We start from the raw sequence: 16,267 nt of genomic DNA, 5'->3' as shown, positions 1-16,267 counted from the left end.
TAAAAGGTAGAAATTGTAAACTAGTAAAAGAAGTTAAACAATGGAAAATGAAGCATTTCCTTAGACTGCCTTCACGACATTGACACAGTTTTATGGTTTGAGTGATACATTGCACATCATTCAAAATAATAATTCTGAGATTTTAAATAACAGAAATATTCACTTAGGTGTCATTGTGATGCTTGGATTAACAAAAATTAAAAGGTAAATTTAGTAAAAACAAGCTCTATTTTAATTCTTCTTCTAAGACTCATATATCATAGACATTAAAACTGTGGACTCATCATCTTTGTTCATGTACTTAAATTGCTTCCTAAATTTCTGTGTTATTTATGACTTTAATTTTCCTCCAAATGTTTGAGCATTGTATATGTAATATAAAGTAATCAGTTACTTTGATATAACAGAAGACTTAAATAGTGTTAATCCCAATCTACACTGAATGCTGAAACATCAGTGATAGAAAAAACATTTTAGCTACTATTAAAAAAATTAAGTTGTGGCTATTTTAAAACCCATCTTAAAATAATACCTAACTATATGCTTCAATGTTACCCAGATAAATTTCTGTCTTCATAGGGAATGTATACAGAATGCAACAAAGACTTCCAATTATGCAGATTTTTGTAGAAAGTGAATGCTATCCTCAGTTGAGAATGAAAAATGATCTCCAGGCACTCTTGATGAATCACCAAGAAACTCAGGTCCAAATGATATTCATATTTTCTCCTTCAATTAAAGGCCATAAGATTAGAAGACAAAAAAGCAGAAGTACGGGGCTGGCTTACAGTACAGATGTTTAAGAATGAGATTTGTTTTTCTTAATTATATCTCTAACTGGGTTGTCTGGACCTAAGACAAGAGTATATCCCTAAGATCTCAAAAAGTGTGGGTTTTTTTTTTTTTTAATTAAATCAATGAAGTTTGGGTTTTTGTTTTTTTTTTTTTAATTCACTGTGGTGTGCATGTATCCCTTCAAATTAATGTTTTCTTATCTTTTGGGTAAATACCCAGTGATGCAATTACAGGATTGTAGTGTAGTTCTGTTTTTAATTTTTTGAGGTTCCTTCATAGTGTTTTCCACATTTGCTGCACCAGTCTGTATTCTCACCAACAGTATAAAAGTGTTTCTTTTTTTCCACATCCTCACCAACATTTGTCTCTTGAGTTTTTTATTTTAGTCATTCCGACAAGTGTGAGATGATATCTTATGGTTCTTTGATTTGCATTTCCCTGATGGTGAGTGATGTTGAGTATCTTTCCCTATGCCATCTGTATGTTCTCTTTGGAGAAATGTCTGTTGATGTCTTCACTCATTTTCGAATTGGATTATGTGTGTGTGTGTGTGTGTGTGTGCGCGCGCGTGCGTGCGTGATGAGTTGTATAAGTTCCTTGTATGTTTTGGATACTAACCCTTTATCAAAGATGTCATTTGCAAATATTTTCTCCCATGCCATAGGCTCCCCTTTAGTTTTGTTGATTGCTTCCTTCCCTATATTTAGTCCTAATAGTTTATTTTTGCTTTTATTCCCTTGCCTCAGAAGACATATCTAGAAAGATGTTGCTACAACCAGTGTCAGAGAAATTACTGCTAGTGCTCTCTTCTAGAATTTTTATGGTTTCAAATCTCATACTTAGGTCCTTAATCCATTTTGAGTTTATTTTTGTGTATAGTGTAAGAATGTTGTCCAGTTGCATTCTTTTGCATGTAGCTATCCAGTTTTGTCAACACAATTTGTTGAAGAGACTTTTTCCCATTACATATTCTTTTCTTCATTGTCAAAAATTAATTGACCATATAATTTTGGTTTATTTCTGGGCTTTTATTATGTTCCATTGATCTATGTGTCTATTTTTGTGCCAGCACCATACTCTTTTGATTACTACAGCTGTTTAGTATAACTTGAAGTCTAGAATTATGATACCTCCACCTTTGTTTTTCTTTGTCAAGACTGCTTGGCTCTTTAGGTCTTTTGTGGTTCCATATAAATTTTTTAACTGTTCTACTTCTGTGAAAAATGCTATTGGCATTTTGATAGGGATTATATTAAATGTGTATAGATTGTTTTGGGTTGTATAGACATTTTCACACTATTTGCTCTTCCAATCAATGAGCATGGGATGTCTTTCCATTTCTTTGTGTCATTTTCAATTTCCTTCATCAATGTTTTATAGTTTTCAGAGTACAGATATTTCCCTAGGTATCTTATGGTTTTTGGTGCAATTGTAAATGGGATTGTTTTCTTCATTTCTCTTTCTGCTACTTCATTAAGAGTGTGTAGAAATGCAACAGATTTCTGTACATTGATTTTGTATCTTGCAACCTTACTCAATTCATTTATCAGGTCTAGTAGTTTTTTGGCAGAGCCTTCAGGGTTTTCTATATATACTATCATGTCATCTGCAAATGGTGAAATTTTACTTTTTCCTTACAAATTTGACTGCCTATTACTTCTTTTTGTTGTCTGACTACTATGGCTAGAACTTCCATTATTATGTTGAATAAAAGTGGTGAGAGTGGACATCCTTGCCTTGTGCCTGGCCTTAAGGGAAAAGTTCTCGTTTTTTTCCGATTAAGTATGATGCTACCCTTTTTATTTTTTAATAAAGCTCATCTTCAAAAAATGGGGAAGGTAGATATATATGATGGTTCTGGGAACCAGAAAATCTTTGGTGAAGGCTATTTGGGATTTAGAGAAAATTCTATATTTCCCCCCTTTTTAATCTAGCCTAGGCAAGAGAATTTACTGACTAATAGTGTGAGCCCTAGAATTAAATAAAACATGAATTCCAAACCTGGATTCTTTACACACTGTCAGTGTTTTAAATGCAAAATCTTTGTTTTCTTTACTAATGTATACAGTGTTCACAGAAGAGTGAACGTCAGGAATCATACGTCCTGAATATACGTCAGGAATCATATGTGTGAAATAATGAAACTTATGAGCTTTAACTCTTTTTGACATGTTTTTATGATCTATAAAAATTGCTCAATCCATGATTGGTACAATTCAATTAAATTATGTCAAAATTGGAGGCAAGTGTGTGATATCCATTATGCTTCCCAAATCCCTCCAGGACACAAGTTCCAGAATTAACACAAAGTATAAAGAAAATTATAGGAGTATATGTTTTGGCAGGTAGGGATAGGAATTATTATAGTAATTTTTTTTTACCATAAGCCTCTATAATTGTGCAAATGTTACATATTTGAATATAAGAGTTCCTACTTATATTTGATAGAAATTGGAACATCTATTCTTTCAATATTAGAACCATCAATTATGACATTTTTATCAATAAATGGAAACAAAATTCCTGTACATTTTCCATCAAAAGGTATTTTTAAATATACATTGGTATTGCATGATTATATTTTAGGTTCTTTAGCTAGAGAGAAAACACTCAGTTCATATAAGTGAACATGAAATGTCCTGAAAATCTCTGTTGAAAATCACCTAGTTCATTAAATTGTTTATAATAGGAAAATATTGGTCTCCATAGCATAAATGAAATACACAAACCAACAAAGTTCTGAAATGTGCTATTTTCCTCCCGCTAACAAAGAGTAGATAAATGCTAAATTAACTTAGAATAATGAGATACACATATTCAGGTGTGTTTAGACACTATCACTGTTAAAACTGCACAAATATCCATATAAGTTTTTTAGATAAAGCTACATATGATTAAACCTTATACTTTATGAACTTAGATGTTTTCATCTTAATTGCCTCTTATGTATTTGTCCTCTTGCTAATTACAAATTTCTAGTTTTAAGCTTAGAATAAGTTTAATTCCCTACTCTGAAAAAGTTGGTTGAGAAATTTGTCTATGAGGATGAAAGGTGTTAGGAAAAGATGGCAAATTGAACACATCTACTTTCCCATTTTTACATACCATTAAAAATAGTAGGAAAGAAATTCATTTCAAAAATTTTTTTAATGTTTATTTTTGAGAGAGAGAAAGAGACAGAGTTTGAGCAGAGAATGCGCAGAAAGAGAGAGGTAGACAGGCAGACACAGAATCCGAGGCAGAATCCAGGCTTAAAGCTGTTAATGCAGAGCCAGAGGCAAGGCTTGAACTCATGAACCACAAGATCATGACCGGAACCAAAGTTGGACACTTAACTGACTGAGCCACACAGGCACCCCACTGGAAACAAATTTTTAATGGTAAAAACCAGCAATGATGAGGAAAATGAAAAGGGAAAAACACCAATCAAACTTTCAGGTTCAGAAAGTAAATAAACCCAGAAATGACTCAGCCAACCTGAAGTTTTATTATAACTTGTAGGAAGGAGGAGTTAAAATGGCGGAGCAGCATGGAGACTCTGAACTTGTCTTGTTCCTGAAATGCAGCTAGATCAGTACCAAACCATTTTGAACATCTAGGAAATTGATCTGAGGATTAATACAACAATCTGCATAACTTCAGCCACAGGTACATGGTGCAGAGAGATGAACTGGTGAGAGAAAAGCTTCAAAGGGTAGGGAGCCATTTTCATGGAGAGAAGTCAGAGAAAGAAAAAGAAACGGGGAGAATACAGTGCATCAGGATTGTGCAAGAAAAGCACTTTCCCTAAAAGTAGTTGGAGAGAAAGAGTAAAAATACTCACAGGGGACTGAACAAGAAATTTATTCCTCCAAACCACTGACAGGTAGAAAGGAATCTTTAATACCACCAAGATTCTATAAACAACAGAGGGCAGAGCCTGAAGCTTTGGAGCTCAGTGCCCGGCAATGCTCTGGTGAGGAAGTAGGGTGAATCCCCAGGAGCAGGCAGCAGGGTCGAGAGGTGTCACACAGGGAGAAGCAGTTCCCCTGCTTAGAGAGCATTCGGTAGAGGCCATACAGCTTCCCCACAGGCAAGGTCTCAGTGGACCCCAGAGAGCATCCACATTTGCTGATATTGGGACAAGGATGCCAGAGTGTAGGGAAACCTGGCGCTGGCTATGTGTTGTAATTTTCCATAATCTCTGAACGACTGTCACTGCCCAAATACATGAACATTTTCTGGGGCAAGCTGGCACCTAGGTATTGCTCAGTGAGAACCTCCCCCAGAGAATCAGTGCTGGTCTAAGCTACAGGGGTCTCTGAAGTGTGAGGTTTTGAAACACAACCCCATCTGAGATAAAACTCTGGAGGGAGGTACCGTCTGGCAAGTGGACAGCTTGGACACAGGGTAGAGGTGGGGAGTGGACAAGGGCCTGAGACAAAGGAGGGGTGCTTGACTGTGAGTCAGCGAGAGAACGAAGTTTCTGCGCCAGAGACTAGGGAGCTGGATGAAGCCGTTTCCACCTCTCCCTTGTACACACAGATTTACCCCCGTAAGCTAAGCTGCGCCACCTGGTGGAGAGTGGAGCTGTTACAACAAGTCCCGCCCAACTGCACCCTCCAAATACATCCTCCAGAAGACCAACATTCTGCCTGCTTAGTGTACAAACTATAGAGTGATTCATAGTTTCAGTTCTAGGGGAAACTGGATGTAACTTCATTTCGGTTTCATTTTATTGCTGGTTCATTTGTCCATTTTCTTTGTTTCTGTTTTTGCTTAAATTGTTTTCTTTTTTCTCTCTTTTCTTTCTCTTTCTTGGATACTGAATGAAGAAAAATTTATTTTTATTTTTCTACATTACATTTTGTTTACATTTTTAAAATTCTATTTCATTTTATTCTATATACTATTTTTAATTTTTTCTTACCTTTTTTTCTTTCCTTTCCCTTTTTTCTATACTCTCTCAAGCTTCTTTCAGCATGCAGACTGAAACACACCCAGGACCCAGCTTCTTTTATTTGATTTTTTTTGTTTCATTTATTTTTCTAATGTTTATTTTTTATAAATTTTTTCTTCCTCCAAAATGATAAAATAAAGGAATTCACCCCAAAAGAAAGAACAGAAAGAAATGACAGCCATGGACTTAACTAACACAGATATATGTAAGGTTTCTGAACTAGGATTTAGAACTATAATAATAAGAATATCAGCTGGTGTTGGAGCACCTGGGNCGATTCTGTGTCTCCCTCTCTCTCTGACCCTCTCTGTTCATGCTGTCTCTCTCTCAGAAATAAATAAAACATACAAAAAAAGTTTAAATAAATGCTATAACCAAGATACAATCTTGAATAAATGCCATGAGGGCACAGATGGATGAAGCAGAGCAATGAATCAGCTATATAGAGGATAAAATTATGGAGAATAAAGCAGAAAAAAAAGAAGGAAACAAAGGCAAAAGATCACAATATAAGACTTAGAGAACTCAGTGACTTATTGTAAAGGAGTAACATCCAAGCCATAGGAGTCCCAGAGGATGAAGAGAGAAAAAAATGGGCAGAGATTTATGTAAGCAAATTATAACAGAAAATTTTACTAATATTGGGAAGGGACAGATATCAAAATCCAAGAAGCACAGAGAACTCCCACTAGATTCAGCAAAAACCGACCATCTCCAAGGCATAGCATAGTCAAATTCACAAAATACACAGACAAGGAAAGAATTATGAAAGTAGCAAGGGGAAAAAAGTCCTTAGCATGTAAGGGAAAAGAGATCAAGCTCATAGACGACCTATCCACAGAAACTTGGCAGGTTATAAAGGAGTGACAGGATAATATTCAATATGCTGAATTGGAAAAATATACAGCCAAGAATTCTTTATCCAGGAAGGCTATCATTCAAAAGACAAAGAGAGCTAAGAGTTTCCGACACAAAGAAAAAGTAAAGGAGTTTGTGACTACTAAATCAGCCCTGCAAGTAATTTTAAGGGGGATTCTTTGGGTGGAGAAAACAAAACAAAGGCAAACAAAAGGCAACAAAGACTAGAAAGGACCAGAGAACATTACCAGAAACATCAACTCTACAAGCAATAAATTGGCACTAAATTCGTATCTTTCAGTACTCACTCTAAAGTCAATGGACTAAATGCTTCTATCAAAAGACATAAGGTATTATAATGGATAAGAAAACAAAACCATCCATATGCTACATAAAAGAGACTCAGTTTAGACCTAAAGACACCTGCAGATTGAATGTAAGGGGGTGGAAAACCATCTATCATGCTAATGGTCATCAAAAGAAAGCTGGAGTAGCCATATTTATATCAGACAAACTAGATTTTAAAATAAAGACTGTAGCAAGAGATAAAGGCATTATATCATAATTAGGGGTCTATCCACCAAGATAAGCCAACAATTGTAAATATTTATGACCTAATGTGAAAGTACCCATATATCCAAATCAATTAATCACAAACATAAAGGAACCCATTGATAATAAGATCATAATAGTAGGTGACTTCAACACCCCACTTACAGCAATGGACAGATCATGAAAGGAGAAAATCAACAAGAAAACAATGGCTTTGAATGATACACTGGACAGGATGGACTTAACAGATATATTCAGAACATTTCATCCTAAAGGAGCAGAATACACATTCTTCTTAAGTGCATATGGAACATTCTTCAGAATAGATCACATACTGGGTCACAAATCAGCCCTAAACAAGTAACAAAAGATCAAGTTCATACTTTGCATATTTTTAGACCACAATGCTATGAAACTCGAAATCAACCACAAGAAAAAATTTGGAGAGACCATGAAGACTTGGAGATTAAAGAACATCCTACTAAAGAATGAATGGGTTAACCAAGAAATCAAAAAATACATTTCAGCCAATAAAAATGAAAACACGACAGTCCAAAACCTCTGGGATGCAGCAAAGGTGGTAATAAGAGGGAAGTATATAGCAATTCAGGCTTTCCTAAAGAAAGAAGAAAGGTCTCAAATACAAAAACTAACCTTACACCTAAAAGGCCTTGAAGAAGAACAGAAAGTAAAGCCCAAAACCAGCAAAAGAAGAGAAATAATAAAGATAACAGCAGAAATCAATGATATTGAAATTCAAAAAACAATAAAACAGATCAATGAAGCCAGGATCTGGTTCTTTGAAAGAATTAACAAAATTGATAAACCCCTAACCAGATTGATCAAAAAGATAAAGAACCCAAATAAATAAAATCATGAATGAAAGAGGGGAGATCACAACCAAAACAACAGAAATACAAACAATAATAGGAGAATATTATGAGCAATTATATGCCAACAAATTGAGCAATCTGGAGGAAATGGACAAATTCTTAGAAATATATAAACTACCAAAACTGAAACAGGAATAGAAAATTTAAACAGACAAATAACCAGTAAAGAAATTGAATCAGTAATCAAAAATTTCCAAACAACAAGAGTGCAGGGCCAGATGGCTTTCCAGGGGAATTCTCCCAAACATTTAAACATTCTTTTGAAGTTGTCCCAAAAATAGAAATGGAAGGGAAACTTCCAAACTTATTCTACAAGACCAGCATTACCTTGATTCCAAAACCAGACAAAGACTCCACTTAAAAGGAGAACTACAGACCAATTTCCCTGATGAACATGGGTGCAAAAATTCTCAACAAGATACTAGCAAAACGGATCCAACAATACATTAAAAGAAGTATTCAACATGATAAAGTGGAACATTTACCTGGGATGCAGGGCTGGCTCGATATCTGCAAAACAATCAATGGGATTCATCACATCAATAAAAGAAAAGACAAGAACCACATGATCCCCTCAATAGATGCAGAAAAAGAACTTGACAAAATACAGCATCCTTTCTTGATAGAAACTCTCAAGAAAGTAGGGATAGAAGGACCATATTTCAAGATCATAAAGGCCATATAGAAAAGACCCACAGCTAATATCATCTTCAATGGGGAAAACGTGAGAGCTTTACCCCTAAGGTCAGGAACATGACAGAGATATCCATTCTCACCATTGTTATTCAACATATTGTTAGAGGACTTAGCCTCAGCAATCAGACAACAAAAATAAATAAAAGGCATCCAAATCCGCAAGGAAGAAGTCAAACTTTCACTTTTCACAGACGACATGATACTCTGTGTGGAAAACCCAAAAGACTTCACCAAAAAACTGCTGTATCTGATAAATGAATTCATCAAAGTTGCAGGATATAAAATCAATGTACAGAAATAGGCTGCATTTCTATACACCAATAATGAAACAGTGGAAAGAGAAATCAAGGAATTGATCCCATTTACAATTGCACCAAAAACCATAAAATACCTAGCAATAAACTCAACCAAAGAGGTGAAAAATCTACAGACTGAAAACTATAGAAAGCTAATGAAAGAAATTGAAGAAGAAACAAAAAAAATGGAAAAATATTCCATGCACATAGATTGAAAGAACAAATATTGTTAAAGTTGATACTACCCAAAGCCATCCATACATTCAATGCAATCCCTATCAAAATAACACCAGCATTCTTCATAGAGCTAGAACAATTCTAAAATTTGTATTGAAACAGAAAAGACCCTGTATAGCCAAAGTAATGCTGAAAAAGAAAACCAGTGCTGGAGGCATAACAATTCCAAACTTTAAGCTGTATTACAAAGCTATAATCACCAAGGCAGTATGGTATTGGCACAAAAATGGGTACTCAGAACAATGGAACAGAATAGAAAACCCAGAAATGGACCCACAAATGTATGGCTAACTCATCTTTGGCAAAGCAGAATGGAGAAAATACAGTTTCTTAAGCAAATGATGTTGAGAAAACTGGGGAGTGACATCCAGAAGAAAGAACCTGGACCACTTTCTTACACCATACACAAAAGCAAACTCAAAATAGATGAAAAACCTAAACATAAGACAGGAAGCTATCAAAATCCTAAAGGAGAAAATAGGCAACAACCTCTTTGACCTCAGCCTCAGCAACCTCTTACTTGACATGTTTCTGGAGACAAGGGAAACAAAAGCAAAAATGAACTATTGGGACCTCATCAAGATACAAAGCTTCTGCACAGAAAAGGAAGTAATCAGCAAAACTAAAAGGCAACTGATGGAAGAAGATATTTGCAAATGACATATCAGATAAAGGGTTAGTATCCAAAATTTATAATGAATGTATCAAACTCAACACCAAAAAAAAAAAAATACAGTGAAGAAATGGGCAAAAGACATGAATAGACAGTTTTCCAAAGAAGATATCCAGATGGCTAATTGACACATGAAAAGATGCTCAACATCACTCATTATCAGGGAAATACAAATCAAAACCACAATGAGATACCACCTCACACCTGTCAAAATGGCTAAAATTAACAACTCAGGCAACAACAGATGTTGGCGAGGATGTAGAGAAAGAGAAACCGTTTGTACTGCTGGTGGGAATACAAAATGGCACAGTCACTCTGGTAAACAGTATGGAGGTTTCTCAAAAAATTAAAAAATAGAACTACCTTATAACCCAGCAATTGCACTACTAGGTATTTATCCAAAGGATACAAAAATGATGATTCAAAGGGGCACATACACCCTGATGTTTATAACAGCACTATCGATAATAGCCAAAGTATGGAAAGAGCCCAAATGTCCATCACCTAATGGATGGATAGAGAAGAAATAGTGTGCATGTACGTACATGTATGTATACATACATACATATAATGGAATAGTACTTGATCAAAAAGAATGAAATCTTGCCATTTGTAACAACATGGATGGAACTAGAAAGTATTATGCTAAAAGAAGTCAGTCAGAGAAAGACATATCATATGATTTCACTCATATGTGAAATTTAAGAAACACAACAGATGGACATAGGGGAAAAATAAAAGCAGAGAGGGAGACAAACTGTAAAAGACTCTTAAATACAGAGAACAAACTGAGGGTGCTGGAGGGTGTTGGGTGGGGATCAGTCAAATGGGTAATGGGTACTAGGAGGGCATTTGTTGGGATGAGCACTGGGTGTTATGTAACTGATGAATCACTAGAGTCTATTCCTGAAATCATTTTTACAGTATATGTTAAACTAACTTGAATTTTAGAAAACAAAAACAAAAAACCTTTTAGGGTGCCTGGGTAGCTCAATTGTTAAACATCTGACTTTGGCTCAGATCATGATCTCCTGGTTAGTGAGTTCGAGTCCCACATTGGGCGAGCTCAAATCCCAATTCAGTTAAAACATAAGCCCCATTTCTCTCCCCCTTTCTCTCTCTCTCTCTCTCTTTCTCTACCCCTCATAGGATTCTCTCTCAGTCCCTTGCTCACTTGTATCCAATCTCTCAAAAAAAAAAAAAAAACTTATAGAAAAAGTTGAAAACCAATTCTATTGTTGTCATATTTCTTACATACTCTCAATTTTGTTGTAATTATAACACTTCATTGTGATTTTTACTTTCATATCTCCTTTAGTGAATTCTGATCCCCATGACATAGGGCATATAGTTTAATTTTCTTTGTATCCTCAGTGCCTAGTCATTGCTGGTTTATACAAAGTGGGTACTCCTATTTATGGAACTAATGAATACATACTCATTTTATTGTAATAAATAAAAATTCATGTAACTGCTGTCTCTTGCCCATTAAATACATTCTGCAAACTATAAGGTAACTACTCTTAGATCATAGATTATATATATTCTATGGGGTGCTTTGAACCAATAGTTTAATTTCAAAAGCCTAATTTCAAAGACTGCAATAACACTTCTGGTGAGCATTCCCTGGAAAAGGGGTAGGCAATCTATAAGTTGTTGTTGAATGAAAGTTCTTTGTTTTGAATGGCACTTTGAAGGAAAATGAAATTTAATAAAACAAACAAGAACCAGGAAAGATACAATAAAGTAGGGGAGAGATAGTAACGTGGAGCTCATTAACATTATAGACTGTATTCAAACTTTTCCAGGATTTTTTTTTGAAACAAACAAATAAATAAAGATTAATGGAGATTTTAATATGCAAGGCATTTCAAGGCACTAAAAAGCGAGAAGAAAATAGTTGTTTGGTGAATTAAGGAGGAAAATGGACCATGCCAAATGCAATTGTCATGAAGGATAGTTCTTACAGTTGGACCAAGAAAATTTTTATCAGAAAAAGTAATTTTTTTCTTTCTGAAAATGGCAATTGAATTTCTGAGAAGATATTAGTCCATACTGGAAAGGGATTTTTTTTCCCCTCAAATAACATAAAATAGGTGGACAAAGTATTTATCACAGGACTTGAAGTTCTTCAGTGTTTTAGTTTGTCTTTGGCTTACTGTTAATGAACAGGCTTTGTAAATCTCTTATGTCAATCCTATTACTTGTTCAGAGCTATTTCTGCAAGGGTCATCAATACTCAGGGATCTTAAATCTGAGCTTAAACCTGTCCAAGTTCAAGTGGAGTTTGGTAAACAGGCCTTCTCATCCACTGAACATAACCAAGGATACCGGGAACATAGAATCAAACCGTGAGTCTGTGGGTAGTCTTCATATAATTTTTAAAATTTTACCTTGGGGGAAAGAATACTAATTTTAATGCTGATGTGTGTTCTTTTAAAATATTTCAAAGTAACATTCAGCAATGACTTATCTAACTGTAAAACAAATTCTACGGAATCTTTCCCTCTTAAAGAGATTGGCACTAGTCATCTTCACTAATGTAAATTCAGAGTAAAGACATATTTTTGAGTCTGATAGTCTAGATAGTTAAATAAAACTGTGAAAAGGGAATTAATTTTGAAATTTAAAATTCTTCAGTCCTCCCTTTGAATGAAGAGAGAATTGAAGGAAAAAAGGGATGATTCCTTGCACTTTGCATTTGAAAATGAGACTCCTGAACTGTGAAGGGGAATGTTATGCTCAGTGCTAAAGCATTTTCAGGTTTAGAACCAGGCCTGGACATTGAAGGTAGAAAAAATTTTAGAGATCACCTAACTCATTGTGGCAATTTTTTGACTAAATATTATGTTTATAAACTCCATTTGAAATGATTCAAATGTTCATTTGAATTATTGAATCATTTGAATTAAGTTGTCAAAATTTATATGAACCATTCATGATAATGTCTGTAATGGAATTATATCAGTAAGTGCTATAGTAAGTATATTTACAAGATATACAGATATTCAAAACAAGATATCTGTTCTGAATTTCCAGCAGGATTCCAACATTCCTATTTGCTTCAGAACAACTAAGGAAATGTCTGTTTGTAGTAAGAGCAAACTTGAATAAGTTAATGTCTTTTTTTTTTCATTAGGAGCAAAAACTTAGTTATAATTTGGAAGCTTATATTGTCCCAGGCTATTAGTAACTGATGATACTGGTTGACAAATAGAAGACTGCTATTTTTTTCTGACATACAAATTGTTGAAAAGGCTCCTTACATCTTCCACCTGTCCAGTCTACTTTATTGAAAAAGCAAAAATATTTGAGAAGAGTAGGAACCATTTAACATTATATATGCTCTTCAGTGTCTTATATTAAGGCTTCTATCACAATTCTTATATCAAAGCTATTACAAAGTTTTGAAATTAGAGACAATGAAAGTGATAAAGGGATGTTTTCAATGGGATCAAGTTGTGCGTTTTATATGTAAGGTAAAGAAAACTAACATTTTCTTGGTATCAACCATTTGCTCAGCATCTATTTGTTACAGCCATTTTGAGGATAGTGTGTCCTATAATCCATTCATGATTCTGGGGATTTATTTTTTTTTTAATGTTCATTATGATAAAAAACAATGTGAAAGTTAACCTACCCCAAAATTAACAACTAGAATGACTAGAAGCAGCAACAGAAATCCTGGGTATTCTATCTCTGCAAATTCCTCCTCCATTAAATAACTGAAATTCAGAAAAAATATATAAACCACTATGACATAAAATGGAAAACCAAATTTAAAGCACCACCTCTCATTTTCCACTTAATGCACACATATTCAGAAAATCTTACTGTTGTTTTCAAGGCATTTTCATGTCCAGCACTTTTTTTTAAAATTATTATTAAAATAATTAAAAGCAGAAGAATTTTCTACAGGAGTCCCATATAACATTAGGAAAAAATAGTCATGGCAAGGGTTAAAACATCTGACATTAATATATTAGCATTGGTGAGAACATTAGCCTGGCTTAGTTGATCAGATTAGTTCACAGTCACCTTGGAAAACACAGGAGAGCACAGACCTAAGGAGATGTATGGTTAGAGGTAGAAAAGGGTTGGACATGAAGCCCTGTGAGTAGCCTATAATTTGACACAGATCAGGGCACAGAAACTGGGTTTCTATCAAAATAAGTCAGTCAGAGAAAGACAACGATTCCACTCATGTGGAATTAAAGAAACAAAACAAACTATCATGAGGGGGGAAAAAGAGAGGAAAACAAAGAAACAGGCTCTTAACTATAGAGAACAAACTGATGGTTACCAGAGGGGGCTGGTGGTGTGGGAATGGGTTAAATAGATGATGAGGATTAAGGAGGGCAGTTGTGAAGAGCATCCCCAGGGTTGTATGAAAGTGTTGAATCACTAATTGTACACCTGAAGCTAATATTACACTGTATGTTAATTAACTGAAATTTAAATAAAAACTAAACAAGAAGTGAGGGTGAAACAGAATTTTTATAGATTTTCTCCACCTAGCAGGATTTAAAAAAAATTTTTTAACACATATTTATTTTTGAGAGAGAGACAGAGTACAAGCAGGGAAGGGGCAGAGAGGAGGGAGACAGAATCTGAAGCAGGCTCTAGACTCTGAGCCGTCAGCACAGAGCCCGCTGTGGGACTCAAACTCACGAACTGCGAGATCATGACCTGAGCCGAAGTCAGATACTTAACCGACTGAGCCACCCAGGTGTCCCTGTGTGTTTTATTTCTTAAATTCTACATGTGAGTGAAATCATTTTGTATTTGACTTTCTCTGACTTCTTTCTAGCTCCATCTACGTTGTTACAAATGGCAAGATTTCATTCTTTGTTATGCGTGTATATTTTACGTTTTATTGCAGTTAGTAGAGATTACCAATATTTTCCTCAGGACATCAGAGCAACCCAGAAACTGGCCGAGGAAATACTGGCATTTATATTATTTGGCATGCTTCCTGCCTATAGACCTTCTATGTTATCTCAGGAATATGTGTCTAGAAGCAGGGAAAGAAATAGTGAAAAATCTAAAAAATGGACAAGTTAATCCTAGGTATGCCTCAGCTTCTGCACAGCCAAGGAAACAACCCAGAAAATTAATAGGCAACCAACGGAATGGGAAAAGATAGTTGCAAATGACATATCAGATAAAGGGTTAATATCCAGAATCTATAAGGAACTCACCAAGCTACACGCCCGAAAAACAAACAACCCAGTGAAGAAATGGGCAGAAGACATGAACAGACACTTCTCCAAAGAGGACATCCAGATGGCCAACAGACACATGAAACGATGCTCAGCATCCCTCCTCATCAGGGAAATACAAATCAAAACCACACTGAGATACCACCTCACACCAGTCAGAGTGGCTAAAATGAGCAAATCAGAGAACTCTAGATGCTGGCGAGGATGTGGAGAAACGGGCACCCTCCTACACTGTTGGTGGGAATGTAAACTGGTACAGCCCCTCTGGAAAACAGTGTGGAGGTTCCTCAGGAAACTAACAATAGAACTCCCCTATGACCCAGCAATAGCACTGCTAGGAATTTACCCAAGGGATACAGAAATGCTGAGGCATAGGAGCACATGTACCCCAATGTTCATAGCAGCACTCTCCACAATAGCTAAAACATGGAAAGAGCCTAAGTGTCCATCAACAGATGAATGGATCAAGAAGATGTGGTTTATCTATACCATGGAATACTACATGGCAATGAGAAACAATGAAATCTGGCCATGTGTAGCAACATGGATGGACCTTGAGGGTGTTATGCTGAGCGAAATAAGTCAGGCAGAGAAGGACAAATATCATATGTTTGCACGTATAGGAGGATTAGGAGGAACTTGACGGAGGAACAAGGGGGAGAAGAAGGGCGGAAATGGTGGGGGAAAGGGAGAGAGGCAAACCATGAGAGACTCTTGAATGCTGACAAAAACTGAGGACTGATGGATGTGGGGGGGAGGGGGGATGGGCATGGAGGAGGACACTTGTGGGGATGAGCACTGAGTGTTATGTGGAAACTAATTTGACAATAAACTATTTGTAAAAAAATTTAAAAAAATAAAAAAAATCCTAGGTATGCCTCACTGCACTAACTGCAATTCTTAGACTATAGATAGTGAATCCTGAGAAATTCAGAGGCTGCAAAGCTTTGGAAATTAAGGAAAAAGCAGGCTAAACTGACTCAGCAATAGCCGCCAGCATCTACATAATTTAGATAATCTGTTACAAAACAGAACCAGGGGCTATGGACTGAATTGTGCCTCCCACAATTCATGTTGATGACCTAACGCTAACTGTGATGGTATTT

The sequence above is a fragment of the Crocuta crocuta genome, unplaced genomic scaffold, assembly GCF_008692635.1.
Source record: "Crocuta crocuta isolate KB4526 unplaced genomic scaffold, BGI_CrCroc_1.0 scaffold3, whole genome shotgun sequence".
NCBI classification, from domain to species: Eukaryota; Metazoa; Chordata; class Mammalia; order Carnivora; family Hyaenidae; genus Crocuta; species Crocuta crocuta.
The sequence above is the reverse complement of the archived record's forward strand: the minus strand, read 5'-3'. Positions refer to the sequence as shown.